The sequence below is a fragment of the Pseudonaja textilis genome, chromosome 5 (genome assembly GCF_049901715.1).
Source record: "Pseudonaja textilis isolate UNSWEBS1 chromosome 5, rPseTex1.2, whole genome shotgun sequence".
NCBI lineage: Eukaryota > Metazoa > Chordata > Lepidosauria > Squamata > Elapidae > Pseudonaja > Pseudonaja textilis.
This window is the reverse complement of record NC_141994.1, coordinates 66,367,657-66,382,809: the sequence shown is the minus strand read 5'-3', so window position 1 is coordinate 66,382,809 and position 15,153 is coordinate 66,367,657. Positions and strand designations below refer to the sequence as shown.

Genomic DNA, 15,153 nt, shown 5'->3' with positions numbered 1-15,153 from the left:
AGGGACGGTACGCACGTTGGTGCGCTTATGCACGTCCCCTACAGACCTCTTAGGAAAGGGGTGAGGTCAATAGGAGACAGTCTAAGGTTAAAGTTTTTGGGGTTGGGGGAAGAAACCACAGAGTCAGGTAGAGTCAGGTATTCCAGATATTGACCACTCTGTTGCTGAAGTCGCATTTCCTACAATCAAGTTTGGTGAGGTTAACCTTGAGTTTGTATCTATTGTATGCTCTTATGTTGTTATGGTTGAAGCTGTGGGAATAAATTATCATGGATTAACTACACATGAAGAACATCCATATTGAACATCCATATTGAAGCTTAACAGATCTCTTTTTAAATAAAGACTAATTAAATAATTTGAAAAAAGAAGGAAAAAATAATGCTCTAAAATCAACGTTTAATCACTAAGGTGAATTAAGGTAATTTGGGATTACATGTGTCTTAGGCACTTGAGGAGGGTCTAAGACAACTCGCTGCAACCAACTTGCTGTGGCCAACTCACCACAGCCAACTCACCACAGCCACCTCACCACAGCCAACTCAGATACAGATACAGATAATCAGAGTTGGAAGGGACCTTGTAGGTCATCTAGTCCAACCCCCCCACCCAAGTGGGAGACCCTACACCATTTCTGACAAATGAAGAAACCAGGAAATTGTGAGTTACAATTTCTACCTGTCCATGAATACTTCAGCTTCAACCATAACAATACAAGAGCACACAATGGATACAAACTCAAGGTAAACCGCACCAAACTTGATTGCAGGAAATACGACTTTAGCAACAGAGTGGTCAATGTCTGGAATACTCTACCTGACTCTGGTTTCTTCCCAAACCCCAAAAACTTTAACCTTAGACTGTCTCCTATTGACCTCACCCCTTTCCTAAGAGGTCTGTAGGGGGCGTGCATAAGCGCACCAACGTGCCTACCGTCCCTGTCCTATTGTTTCTTTTTATTTTTCTTATATGTACCCATTTCATGTATTCATAACTATGTTTATACGTATACCTGTTAACTTATAATCGCTTGACAAAATAAATAAATAAATAAATAAACAAACAAATAAATAAATACAATTCCTTCTTAAGCACAAAGCCAGGTTAATAACTTTGGGCCAGTCTCTCTCTCTTGACTCTATGAAGAAGGCAATGACAAAGCACTTCCAAAAACGTCAAGAAAACTGCATAGACTTGTCCAGGAAATCGCTAGGGCCGGCAACAACATATCTCCTATCTATTTTCATCTAACACAACACAATTTATCAAATTTAAGGCTGCCTAACTTATGACTCTATGTGCAACGATTCAGCCATTCCATCCATCTGGCCTATTAAATTGATTAAATTCCAATGGAGACTGCTTCTAACAAAAATCAACAAAACGAGAGAAACTTGCGTTTTCATTTGATGCTTCCAATTCAGCTAATTTTGACAAAGTTGGACTGTTGACTAGGCTGATTCCCTTTAAAGGGCTAAATATTTGTTCTCTCTCTTCTTAAGCTATGCATTATTGGTTGGAACAATAATAGCAACACAATTTGTTTGAAAAGAAAAAAAATAGTAGATGAAATAAATGCAGCTGGTTATGTGGCATTAATTACTGGTGTAATAATGTAGCAACAACTGCTCACTCTACTTTTTCAGTTGTCAATCTTAACACAAAATCTGGCAAGTCAATCCACTGCTTGTTAAAGAGCCATGAACCTATCCAAGAGCTCATATGAATTTGTGAGATCCCATCTCAGCCACCAACTCCTTTTCCCTGTCTTTTTCTTATTCTTTTTCATTATGTAAAAGATTTTAAATGAGGTTTGTTCCAGGCTATTAACCTAAGCCGGGTGACCACAGAGATAAAATTTCATTGTCAGAGGGAACAAAGAAATTGCTTGGGTGTGGAAATTGCAATGACAAGGTTGTCCAGACAGATTGTGATGTAATGAAATGAAGTATCTGACAAATGAGAGTCAGAAATATAGATGAGTGATAAGAGCTCATGCTAACATGCTTAGAAGAATATTTAAGAAGACCTGTCCAGCAGTTCCACAGATATTCACACATTCTGCTTATATTGAATCAGTAATGTGCTAAATGGAGACGAAGTTATGATGGTCTTGTAGGTTTCATTATTGGTTTATTGCTAATTATCTTCTTACCAATAACATCTGGTTGGTCAATGCTCAAGGAGTGTCAGATCGCATTTTAAGAATGAGTAAACATTATGAGGTAGGCAGAAACCTCATTTGATATCCATTGAGTTTCTTTCACTGGCTGATCATGAAGTGAACTTTGAGACATGATAACATTATGGAAATCAACTAAGGTCACTTCTGCCTCTGTTTTCCCTTTTAGGTCTTCTCAGAGAATAAATGTGGTGTGTGGATATGGAGAAATTTTGAGGAGTGCAAATGGTAAAACGAAGAGTGCAGAGCTTGTATCTCAATGTTATAACACTCATTTAGCCATTATGACAAAACCATTGAATTCTGCAGACACCTCTGGGTGGATACAGCCAAATGTAACCCATGTGCCTGCATGTCCAGAAATAAAAAGCAGAAATGATGTTCAACATCTTGAAAGATTGATGGTAGGAGCACTTCACCAACATGCCTTCCAAAGCTGCATTTTGTGACTGCCCGTGCTTACTGCAACATCTATTTTACTCAAACAAGCCTTGATACAAGAAGGAATTTATAAGAGCATTTAGAGCAAGTCCTCAACTTTTACAAAGTTCCCTGTGCATTTATCGTATGTGCATGTAACAACTAAGAATGATGACCATGATCCACATCATGATTGCAAATACCAAATTGTATTTCATTATTCAAATAATGCTTGCTTTGTTATTTCTCATAATACCAAGCACACAGTTTTAGCCTTTTAACAGACTTTTCAACACTGTTTATTTGTATAAGTCTCCATTAGTCTTTTAAGCTGCTAGAAGCTCTGAACAATTGAGAGATTTTATTTTATAAGGTTTTATTAGAACTACATTTTTAAAACTGTTAGAAGCCATCACAGGAATAGTACCTGGCCATTGAAGGATGAGTCTATAGATGTTCTTGGAGGAGCAATATGAAAATATGAAAAACTGAGTTTGCATTTTGACATCAGACAGAACATTTCATTTTTTTGGTATTGTGCAGTTTGAGATGAATACTTATGAATGGACTATGAGAGAAGGAAAAAGAAGGGAAAAGGGAAGGGAAAGGGTGATTGTGAAAATTACCCACCAATTTCCAGCTACTGAATGTAAAATTTTGTTGGACCTGTGGAATTATTTTATAACATACAGTGAAGATAGACACGAAAGGAATTACATTAAAACCACCTACCTGAGAATCAGAACCAAACGTGCATCCCAGCGTTAGGGAATAAGAGTAATCTCAGCAGATTCCCACCTAACAAAGGTTCATCCTGAAAACAGAGAGAAATATTGTAAAAAAAAAAAAGGTTTTCTTCAGCCTTCGTTAGGTTGATTGATTGATGGACAGAGATTATACATATCTTGATTTTTGTGCCAAAACACTTCAGAGAGATTTTAAAGCACATAAAAACCTATAATATATTACAACATAAATTCATCTCATTTATAAACCAGCATCAGCTTTCACACCACGATTTGAGAAGCAGCTGAAATTTGTACTATATGCTATCAGGACTACATTTCAGGAAAGGTCCCAAATTATTTGGGAAATAAAGCAACTTTCCACTGGAGAAAAAAGGAGAACAGAAGGACTTCCTTTGGGAACAGCTAGAGAGGATGAGATATTAGTCTTCAGGATCTTTAGAGGCAAAGTGAATGCAAAGCTGAGGAAGAAAGTATTGTGATAAAATGTATGGAGGAAGTGGATGTCCAGGAAGGAGGGGCTAGCATTCAAGAGGAATAAGAGATTGGATAGACAGACAGACAGACAGACAGATAGATAGATAGATAGATAGAATAGACAGACAGACAGACAGAGATAGAGATGTTACATCTGAGAGAAAGAGGGTGAAGACAGCTTCTCTCAAATAGTTCCCAGACTATACAGATAATCCTCAATTTACAACCTAAATTGAGCTCAAAATTTCCACTGCTAAATAAAACAGTTGTTAAGTGAATTTTGTGCCATTTTCCGACCTTTCTTGACACAGTTGTTAAGTAAATGACTACAGCTGTTAAATTATTAACAAGGTTGTTAAGTGAATCTGGCTTCCGCATTGACTTTCCTTGTCAGAAGGTTACAAAAGATGATGGCATGAACCCCCAGGACACTGCAACCGTCATAAATATGAATCAGTTGCCAAGCATCTGAATTTTGATCACATGACCATGGGGATGCTGCAACAGTCATATGTATGAAAAATGGCCATAAGTCACTTTTTTCCAAGGCCATTGTAAGTACCACGAATAGCCACTAAATGAACTGCTCTGAATCAAGGACTACCTGTACTCAAATTCTGAAAATATATTAGACTGGGTTGACTTTAGAATGAATAGAATTCTTTATTGGACAAGTGTGATTGGACACACAAGGAAATTTGTCTTGGTACAAATGCTCTCAGTGTACATAAGAAAAGATACATTTGTCAAGAGTCAAGAATCATCAGCATCTGGATTAACTTCTTGAATGTGAAAATGACCGTGGGGGACAAGAGAAAGAACCACATTCTGAACAACTGACAAAAAAGATACCTCAGACCATAGAAGGAGAGGAGAAAAGGGAAGGGTTTCAGAAGGGATCCTCTTTAGTTTTCCAGAAAATAAAAGACAAGGACATCAGAAATACTTTAATTCTATGAGGGTAAATTACAATAAATATATGGGGACGTGGTGGCTCAGTGGCTAAGACACTGAGCTTGTCGATCAGAAAAGTCGGCAGTTCAGCGGTTCGAATCCCTAGCGCCATGTAACGGGGTGAACTCCCATTACTTGTCCCAGCTTCTGCCAACCTAGCAGTTCGGAAGCATGTAAAAATGCAAGTAGAAAAATAGGGACCACTTTGGTGGGAAGGTAATAGTGTTCTCTGAGCCTTCGGCATTTAGTCATGCCAGCTACATGATCACGGAGACGTCTTCGGACAGCATTGGCTCTTCGGCTTTGCAACGGAGATGAGCACCACCCCCTAGAGGCGGAAACGACTAGCACATATGTGCCAGGGGAACCTTTACCTTTACAATAAATATAGAGATAAAACTGCTGGTTGTGCTTCTTGTTTGGATAACCTTGGAAAGCTGATGTAGGTTCACAACAGTATATTTAGTGACAGTTCAAAGTTACAATGGCATTGAAAAAAGTGACTTATTGTCATGCCCCTGGTGGAGACTGACTCTGAGGGAGAGGAGGAACAGCTGACAGGGAGTGGAAGTGTGGCTCTGGAGGTTGTGGAGGCGGCTGGGGAAGGGCAGAGGCTGGCTGGGCAGTCAGAGGAGGACCCAGGCCCATCCCCTCTCCATCCTAGGGCACACAGGGAGGAGAGGATAAGGGAAAGAGGTGGTCTACTGGGGAGGAGAGGGCCTTGATTCTCTTCATGGGCTGCAGGTGTGACAACTGAATAAGAGGACGGACATGTGTATGGGCATTGGAAACAAACCGAGGAAATATCTCTAGTTTATGATTCCTCTCTGAGTTTGGCATCCTTCCCAGTGTGTGTTCGGTTATCTGTGAACGTCCTCCAGCCCTTATCTTGCCTGGCTTGTTGTGTCTTTTCTCTCCTTCTTGTAACTGTTTGTGTGAGAGTTTTTTTGTCTTCGGTCAAGGATATTTGGAGCTTGGAAGCAAAGTGAAGGAATAAAAGGGACTTCACCAGTTTTTTGTAACTGTGTTGGTTTTGTATCCCACCCTGGGTCATCACACTTGTGATCTTTCTTACAACCGTTGCAACATCCCCATGGTCACATAACCAAAAATTCAAATTCTTGGCCACTGACTCATATTTATAACCATTAGCTGGGGTCACGTGGCTCCCTTTTGTGACCTACTGACAAGCAAAGTCAATGAAGAAGCCAGACTCACCTAACAACTACGTTCCTAAGTTAACAAGTGTAATAATTCACTTAACAATCATGACATGAAGGGTGTAAAATGGGGCAAAACTCACTTTACAAATGTTTCACTTAGGAACAGAAATTTTGGACTCAGTTGGGTAGTTAAGGCAAGGGCTACCTGTATATCCTAACCATTCTTCACTTTTCTGTAAAATTCTGCAAAAATGAACAGGTCAGCTTGGCTCAGGACAGGACGTCATTTCTAATCCTTTTGCCCAGTCGTCTCTCTCCCACCCTGACAAGAGACAATTCTGAAAATGAGGAAAATTAGCATAACGCCCTATAGACAAAGCAATTTGTTGGTCCTCAGGATTCAATGCTTTATAAACCACAGCAGGTTCCAAAGGATTAAGGGGGAAGAGCAACTAAATACTATTGTCCTCTGAATTTAGCCTTCTTTCTCCTTCTTTCTCATTAAATCCTCAACAACCCATAACGTAAAAATCAAACAACTTGTCAAGAGAAAGGAGGGGAAATAAATCCTAGTAAACTTTCAGGCGAGCCATAACGTACCTTTTGAAAAGGTTGCCTTTTCAAATCTGAAAGTCTTCTGAAGAAAAATTAATTTCGAGGAATTGTGCAGTGGAAGAAGTCACTAACAACAAACTTGTAGTCTTTTACACACACACACACACACACACACACACACACTGTGGGTGTGGCTTGGTGGGTGGGGTGTGGCTTGGTAGGCATGGCTTGGCAGGGGAAGGATGCTGCGAAATCCCCATTCCCTCCCCACTCCTGGGGGAAGGATAGTGCAAACTCCCATTCCCTCCCCACCCCACTAACCTGCTTTCCAGTTCCATTCTCCTGTGCAGGGCAATAAAAGAAGTCTCAGCCAATCAGCTGGGACACAGGAGGCAGAGAATAGATGGGGGCGGGGCCAGTTCAGAGGTGGCATTCCAAACTACTCAAAATTTCCGCTACCGCTGTTCCAGCTACTAAATTCAACATCCTAACAATCTATTTAAGTTAGCCAAATTATTATGCACATTTCTATATAATATTCTAAAACCAGCATGTAAAGGAAAGGATCAGAAGTTGAAAGATGAGTGTATTAATTATAATGTTACCATAATGATATGTGTATGATTAATGTAACGAAGATGTAACTAAAATTGTCAATATTATTACTACTACATGGTAGCCAAACTAATGATACCCAGATGCCACACTGTTCATATATTCAATACATACATACATACATACACACACAATTATAACAATAAGATAGCCCTCTATAGGTCCATTTTTAGGACCAAATCCAAATGCAACAGTTAGATCTAATGTCTCTTGCTATAAAGTAACTCACAGTGTTTCATGCTGTAAATTAAGTCTCACTGTCCATTCTTTTTAACAGTTTTAATTCCATTACAGCTTGATGGCATGATTATAATTATCAGAGATAAAAACAGACACACAGAGATAGATATAGATACACACACATAAAAGAGCATATCTTATTCACTGGCTGGAGGACTGAGCTGGAATTTGCAATCTGCTGTGAAAAGAAATATGACACAAATGACAGGTCTATGTTTCTGCAGGTTTTACCTTCTTATTTTGGCTGTTACCTACCCAGGGCTTAAAACTGCAAATTACTATAATACGGCGCATCAAAATAAAACATGGTAAAAAGCATTCCAAAATGCCTCAGTTCTAAGAAAACTCGGCTCGCATCTGGTTATTTCACGATTGAAGGTTAATTATCTGACAGCTGCAATACGATGTGCCGAAGTGAATGTGTGAATGAGGCATTGAGACGGCCGCCCAGAGTCACTGTATTAATGAGATGGGCGGCATAGAAATCCAATTAATAAAAATAAATATTGAGATGCCTGTCTGTCTGTTAAAGTAGCAAAAGTTCCAAGAGAGGAGCGGTATTGAAGAAAGATGGTGGTATTTTAAAAGGCAAATCAAATAAATAAATAAATATGCCCCTGATAAATATCCCAATAGGATATAACTGAGCTGTGCTGAGCAGTGATTCAAACTGGATTCCAAACAAAAGATTCCGAAAATCTGCAGGAAGCACACCTAGCACCTGTTTGCAAACACCTCAAATAGCCACATTTAACGTTTTCCCACCAGGATCTCATGGCTGTGCGATCCCAGGAAAAGACACGGCTGCTTTAAAGACGGATAAAAAGATGCAAGGTTCGGAACCTCTGCAAATCTTCTCTTTTTTTGGAATTACATCCCAAGATGAGACGAAGTGCTACTAACTCAAAAGCGGCTAATTAACAGGGCACTCTTAAATGATTTCAGTTTATGAAGTTATGAATAAAAGGTTGGGAATCCGCAGCCGATACTGGATGAGAGGGACAACTTCCACTGTGGATTTGAAATACTGACATTTATTTCCCCATTATACGTCGTCGGTCGACTTTTATGATTAACTGCTCAATGGAACCAACGGGGATCTGAGATAAATAGTCTCATATTGCAGTTTACAAAAGACATCCCTGCTTTTGTGACTGGCTCTTTAATCTAAAATGGGCCAGGACTGAAGAGATGGACAAAGCTTAGGCTGTGGAGAAAAGAATGGAAAACAATTAGTGTGTTGATGTCAGCTTAAAGGAGGTCACAGCAAGATCAATCTTTTCAGCATCTGTTCTTTAATTTAAAGAATGGGGGAGGAGAAGCGGTGTCCACTACTCATCACTATGGTAACTTTCAATATTGTACAACCAGAACCAGTTAGGCTTCCAACATCACTTGCGATGGATGGAGTTAAAAAAAAAAAAAAGTCAGCAACAGAGAAGCATTCAAAAGCATTACGGCAAAGGATAGGGAGATATTCCTTATTTTTTAAAAGACAATTACGGGTAATGAAGCTATTTTAGGCACTCGTGGGCAGAACTAGTTCTTGACTTACAAAGATTCATTTAGTGACTATTCAATGCAGTGGTGGGATTCAAAAAAATTTACTAATGGTTCTGTGGGTGTGGCTTAGTGGGCGTGGCGTGGCTTGGTGGCCGTGGCAGGGGAAGGATATTGTAAAATCTCCGTTCCTTCCCCACCCCCACTAACCTGCTTTCCAGCTCCATTCTCCTGTGCAGGGCAACAAAAGAAGACCCAGCCAATCAGCTGGGACTCGGGAGGCAGAGAATAGATGGGGGCGGGGCCAGTCAGAGGTGGTATTCCGAACTACTCAAAATCTCTGCTACTGGTTCTCCAAACTACTCAAAATTTCCGTACCGGTTCTCCAAACTACTCAAAATTTCCACTACTGGTTCTCCAAACTACTCAAAATTTCCACTACCAGTTTTCCAGAAGTGGTCAGAACCTTCTGAACACCACCTCTGGTTCAATGTTACAATGGCGCTGAAAAAGGTGGCGTGTGGTCATTTTTCACATTTGCAACCATTGCAGCACTCCCTATGGTCATCTGGTCATATGTATGATGGCTGCAGTGTCCCGGGGTCATGGGATAATCTTTTGTGACCTTTTGACTAGCAAAATCAATGGAGAAGCCAGATTCAGTTAACAACGTTACCAAACATAATAACTACAGTGATCCACTTAGCAGCTGTGGTAAGAAAGATAGTAAAATGAGGCAAAACTCACTTAACGACTTTAGCAAGAGACATTTGGGGTTCGATTGTGGCCATTAGTCAAGGACTACCTGTAACTTTGGGCCAACGGCAAGGACTGAAATGCCATCTCAGACCCAAACAGGGATGTTGGATGGACCTTAAGTCTTAGGGTGGATGGACCATCAGTTTCGTTATGTTTCTGCATCACAATTTTTTTTAAAGACAAAAGTATTCAGACTGTCCATGTATTTCAACTCACAGTATGGGTTTTATCTCACACTACTCATTTTAATGTGTTTTTGTCATCTAAGTGATGCACTGCCCATAACAAAAACACTACCAATATAAATAGTATAAACCTTCATTCAGTAGAGACCTTCAAATGTCTAGGAGTCATATCACAAGACCTAAAATGGATACCTAACATCAAAAACATCATCAAAAAAGCACAACAAAGAATGTTCTTTCTGCACCAACTCAGAAAGCTCAAACGGCCCAAGGAGCTGCTGATATAGTTCTACAGAGGAATGACTGAGTCTGTCATCTGCATCTCTATAACTGTCTGGTTTGGTTCTGCAACCCAACAGGACAGACCCAGACTTCAGAGAGTAATTAGGACTACAGAAAAAACAATTACTACCCACCTGCCTTCCATTGAGGACCTGTATACTACACGAGTCAAAAAGAGGGCTGTGAAAATATCTACAGACCCCTCACATCCCGGACATAAACTGTTTCAACTCCTTCCCTCAAAACGACGCTATAGAGCATTGCACACCAGAACAACTAGACACAAGGGGAGTTTTTTCCCCCAACGCCATGACTCTGCTAAACAAATAATTCCCTCAACACTGTCAGCTATTTACAAAGTCTGCATTACTATTATTATTAATCTTCTCATCACTCCTTATCATGCATCCCCTCCCACTTGTGACTGTATGACTGTAACTTTATCGCTTTATATTGACTGTTTCCTAGTATGATTTGATTGCTTATTGTACCCTATGACTATTATGAACTGTTGGACCTTATGATTCTTGACTCTTGATGAATGTATCTTTTCTTTTATGTACGCTGAGAGCATTTGCAACAAGACAAATTCCTTGTGTGTCTAATCACACTTGGCCAATAAAGAATTCTATCTATCTATCTATCTATCTATCTATCTATCTATCTATCTATCTATCTATCTATCTATGATTGATTGATTAAATTTATATGCTGCACAACTCACTGTTGGCAATTTTAATGCACTCTGATTTTCTTTACTGTTGTCATTTCTGTTTTTATAGTTACAATAATAATTATTATTATGCTTGGTGGTGTAGTCAGTCAGATATTCAGGCTGAATTCAGCATTTTTAATCACCTATCAAGTTCATCCCAAGGACCTGGGATAGGCAGAGGTGAATATTTGATAGTACTTATTGTCACAGGATATAAACCGTTCCAAGTAAAATTTCCTTTTGCAATTGACGGATAGGGATTTTGTCAATGCCGAAGACATTCAAGTGTTATTATTATTGCATTATTGTTGTTGTTGCTGCTGCTATTGTTGTTTATTGTTGTTGTTATTCTAAATGCGTGTTGTATTTGCAAATGTGAGACAAATTTCAGAGAATGTAAATGCTTTATTGGAACAGTTACTCCATTGCAATCTGCTTATTAATTGAAACTTGATCCAGATCAATTGATCAACGCTACAATCTAAAAAAGGTCCCCGATCAATCCAAACTAAAGATATGCTAACAATGAAAGAGTGTCCTACTATCTAATTCTCTGACCTAATATTTCAGACACTTGTTGCATATTAGATATTCAGGGTTGCTATGTTTTTAATAGTGGGGAATTTTAAGGATCAGATGCAGATACTGACATAGCAAAGTAAAGATGGATCTTTGACCCAGATATGTAATAAAAAAAAGATTTCTGAGAATTTGACTGGAAGCCGACTGTGTTTGATGATGAGAGATCTAGGGGCACGTATACAGTGTTGACTGGAGATATTATTATTCAATATACACCAGGAAACTATCCACCCCCCACCAATCAGTTCTCACTTGTTCTAATAATAGCCATACTATTTATTCTCCAAGTTAATAGCTGTTTTTCCTGTCCCTGTTTTCCTCTTTTTGCTGCTTCCCCTCAATTTACTCAGTTTTAACCACAACAGTGCTACTGATCGTGGGAATTTGCACCAGAGAAAGTAGATTTTTCTCTCCACTTTTTCCTGTCCCTCAGCCCCTTTGTCTCTGATTATTTAATCATTGTGTGTGTTTATGTGCATGGGTGCATTATTGTGTGGCCAGTTTCCAATCATTGTTGCAATGCACAGAGCATTTTAGTCTGATCCATTAAGAATGCTATATCTCTATTACCTGCTGATAAGTAGATAATAGATTAGATATTCAAATTCAATAAGCAGAGAACAAACGTCTAGAAGTTAGAAATATAATTATCACCAATAAATGGCCTTCCCGAGAGGTAGACAACTATGTTTGAAGAAAAACAGGATGCTAAAACTTTTACAGGTAGTCCTCAACTTACAACCATTTGTTTAGAGGACTCTTCCAAGTTACAACAGCACTGAAAAAAGTGACTTACAACTGGTCCTTGCAGCTACAACTGTTGTAACATCCCTACAGTCATATGATCAAAATTTGAGCACTTGGCAACCAGTAAGTATTTACAACAGTTATCCTGTCCTGTCCCATCCTTTGATTACCATTTGTGACCTTCCCAGTTGGCTTCTAACAAGCTAAGTCAACGGGGACTGGATTTGCTAACGACCACATGATTTATTTAACATCTACAGTGATTCATTTAACAACCATGGCAAAAAAAGTAGTAAAATCAGTCACAATTCAGTTGACCATCATTTTGCTTGGCAACGAAAATTTTGATCTCAATTGTGGTCTTCAGTCAAGGATAGTATTTAGCTAGGTAGCTAGGATAGTATTTTCTTCTGCCCTGTGGTAATATAAATAGTATTACCACAGGGCGGAAGAAAATACCATCCTTGCTTTCTGACAAATAGTTTTTCGGCAGAGATTTTGATTCATTCATTTAATCACGAAGTGTGGTGGAATGTAATCTGGAGTCCCAAGTGGAAGGAGCTGCTTTCCAGAGGGCAAAGAGGCAGAGAAACTGGCAATGACTGGTAGACAGGAAGAAGGCAAAGCTGGCCCCTCCCTAGCAATTCACAGAGTGTATCTGTGGTTAGGCAGATAGTTGCTTTAGTCTGGCAAGATTCTGTCTGAAAACAAAATAGCAATAAAGGAACTACTCAAAAACAACTCCAAGTGTGATGCCTGATTTTTGGGCCTGACATGAAGGCTCTGCTTATGCACATGATTACCCAAGTATAGAACCCCTACACTTTAAACACTAAATTATTCTAGAATCAAACAATAATTTGGAAGGTGTTCTGTCCTACCTCTCAATTGTGAAAGCTCTAGCCCTTGGCTTAATTTAGAACAGAAGTTCAAAAAAACATGTGCAGTTATAGAACAGCCTCTCCTATTATCCCACAGAGATCCCGATGCTCTCCAGAAAGATCCATTTCCAAATTTAAAATCAGGTGTCTCTTCCAGGTAAGTGGTAAAAGGAAACCAGGCTGTCAAAGAACAAGGTAGCTGGACACTATCAAAGCTGACCAGAGCAACCAGAGCATAGAACAACTCAAAGAAGTAGTGCAGGATTGGAAGATGTGGCGAGACCTGGCCCAGACACAACTGAGTGAATAACAGGTTGGCATTTCATTTCTGGTTAGACATCTGAAAATAATCTGAAGTTCAGTGTGATTTGGTGTTCAGTTTAGCAAGCTAACACAATGCATTGCATAGCCAATTATACAGGACACCCTTCTCTGACCTCTCCTTTCACTGGAGTCCTTGCCTCATGTGCCATTTCATTCTGAGATCCAACAGAAAATTGAGACATCTAACCAAGCCATAGTTTCTCTTCATATTCCAATAGTAAATAATCTCCTTTAAACTTATACATGACCTTTCCCTGCTTAAAGCTCCGTTTGCTTTCTTGCTTGTTCCTTTCTGCAACCTTTTTTTTCATCTAATCCATCAATTAGTTCACATTTCTCCACCAGTTGCATTATAACACTTTCAGGCAATAAAATAAATCTTTTTATCTAGAAAACTACATTTGCCATATTGTGTTTGACATTCCCTGGCCCTCAAACAGATCACTGTCACATCATAACATTGAACACAATTACAGGAAATGCATTTCTTTTTTTTCTTTTTTTTTTACTTTTTGAATAAGCAGAGTCAAAACCTTGAAAATTCAAAGGAAGAATCAGGGTTGAATTATGAAATAAAAACATTCCCACCAATAAAGCCAGCCAAGATTTTTTTTAAAAAAAAAATGTAGCCTAATTTCCAGTTGGGTATTGCTTGGTTTCTAAAAGATAATCACAATACATATAGAAACAAATATACATCAACTATATATCAGTGCCAAAAAGTTCTATGTGCTATTCTAATCCAATAAAAGAACAACCAAGTTGACTAGGGGATGGGAGGATAAGATGAATGATTGAAGGAACTGGGTATGTCTAGTCTAACAAAATGAAAGACTAGGGGGAACATGATGGGAGTCTACCTGTAATTGAGGGTCTGTCATAAAGAAGAGGGGATCAACTTATTTTTCCAAAGCACCTGAAGTAATAGATGGAAACTTATTAACCTAGAATTAAGGAGACATTTCCTGACAGTGAGAACAATTAATCAGTGGAACACCTTGCATTCAGAAGTTGTGGGTGCTCCATCATTGGAGGTTTTCAAGAAGAGGCTGGGCAGCCACTTGTCTGGAATGGTAAAGTGTCTCCTGCTCTAGCAGGGGTTGGACTAGATGTCCTCCAAGGTACCTTTCAACTCTATTATTCTGTATTCTTAACAGTAAAATGATTTCAACTCAGTTAAACCAACAAACACGACCAAAACAGGGATTGTAGTTCTAGTCCCAAACATCTCAACACGGTTTACTCCACATCTGTCAGGCAAATATAATGGAGATGCAGGCAACTTTATTGCCTTCTTCATTCCTCGAGAAAATAATATAGATCTCTGAGACCAATAGACTTCCCACCAATTGAGTCAGGTCAAGCTTCATGACTTAGGAGCATACAAGTCACTCAACCTGCTTACTGATCCAAATCAGTTCAACTTGGGATGGTGGGCATACACCTTTTTTTTATTAATCCTCAAATGTTGTAACTTTTCCTCTTCAGGAAGAATTTCAACCTGCTGATTACTTTAGGTCTCCAATTCTACTCAGAATAGTGTGATATAATGGCTCAAGTTTGGGAATGGGACGATAGAGATCCAAGTTCAAATCCATTGTCAGTCATGGAAGCTGGTCTAACTCTTGACCACTCTTGACTACTTCATTGAATTGATTTTTTTTTTAAATTTATTTTTATATTTTAAAAACATCTCTTTTGGTAAACAATGAAATCTTAATTTGCCCTGAGCAAATTAACATAGTCTGATTCGTCCTCCAAAGACTATTGCATATTGCTTGCCCATGAAGGTGCTGCTAGCAAAAGAAAAGATTGTGTCCAACTTG

The 15,153-nt window shown here is 39.0% G+C and overlaps 1 protein-coding gene across 2 annotated transcripts in view; it reads right to left on the bottom strand.

Moving 5' to 3' along the window:
* Positions 1-15,153, bottom strand: part of SOX5 (SRY-box transcription factor 5) — a 1,005,438-nt gene that overhangs the window by 643,890 nt on the left and 346,395 nt on the right. For both annotated transcript variants that reach the window (XM_087935225.1, XM_087935226.1), the window contains exon 3: positions 3,335-3,416. The gene's annotated coding sequence lies outside the window, so the exon portion shown is untranslated. The remainder of the gene's footprint in view (positions 1-3,334; positions 3,417-15,153) is intronic.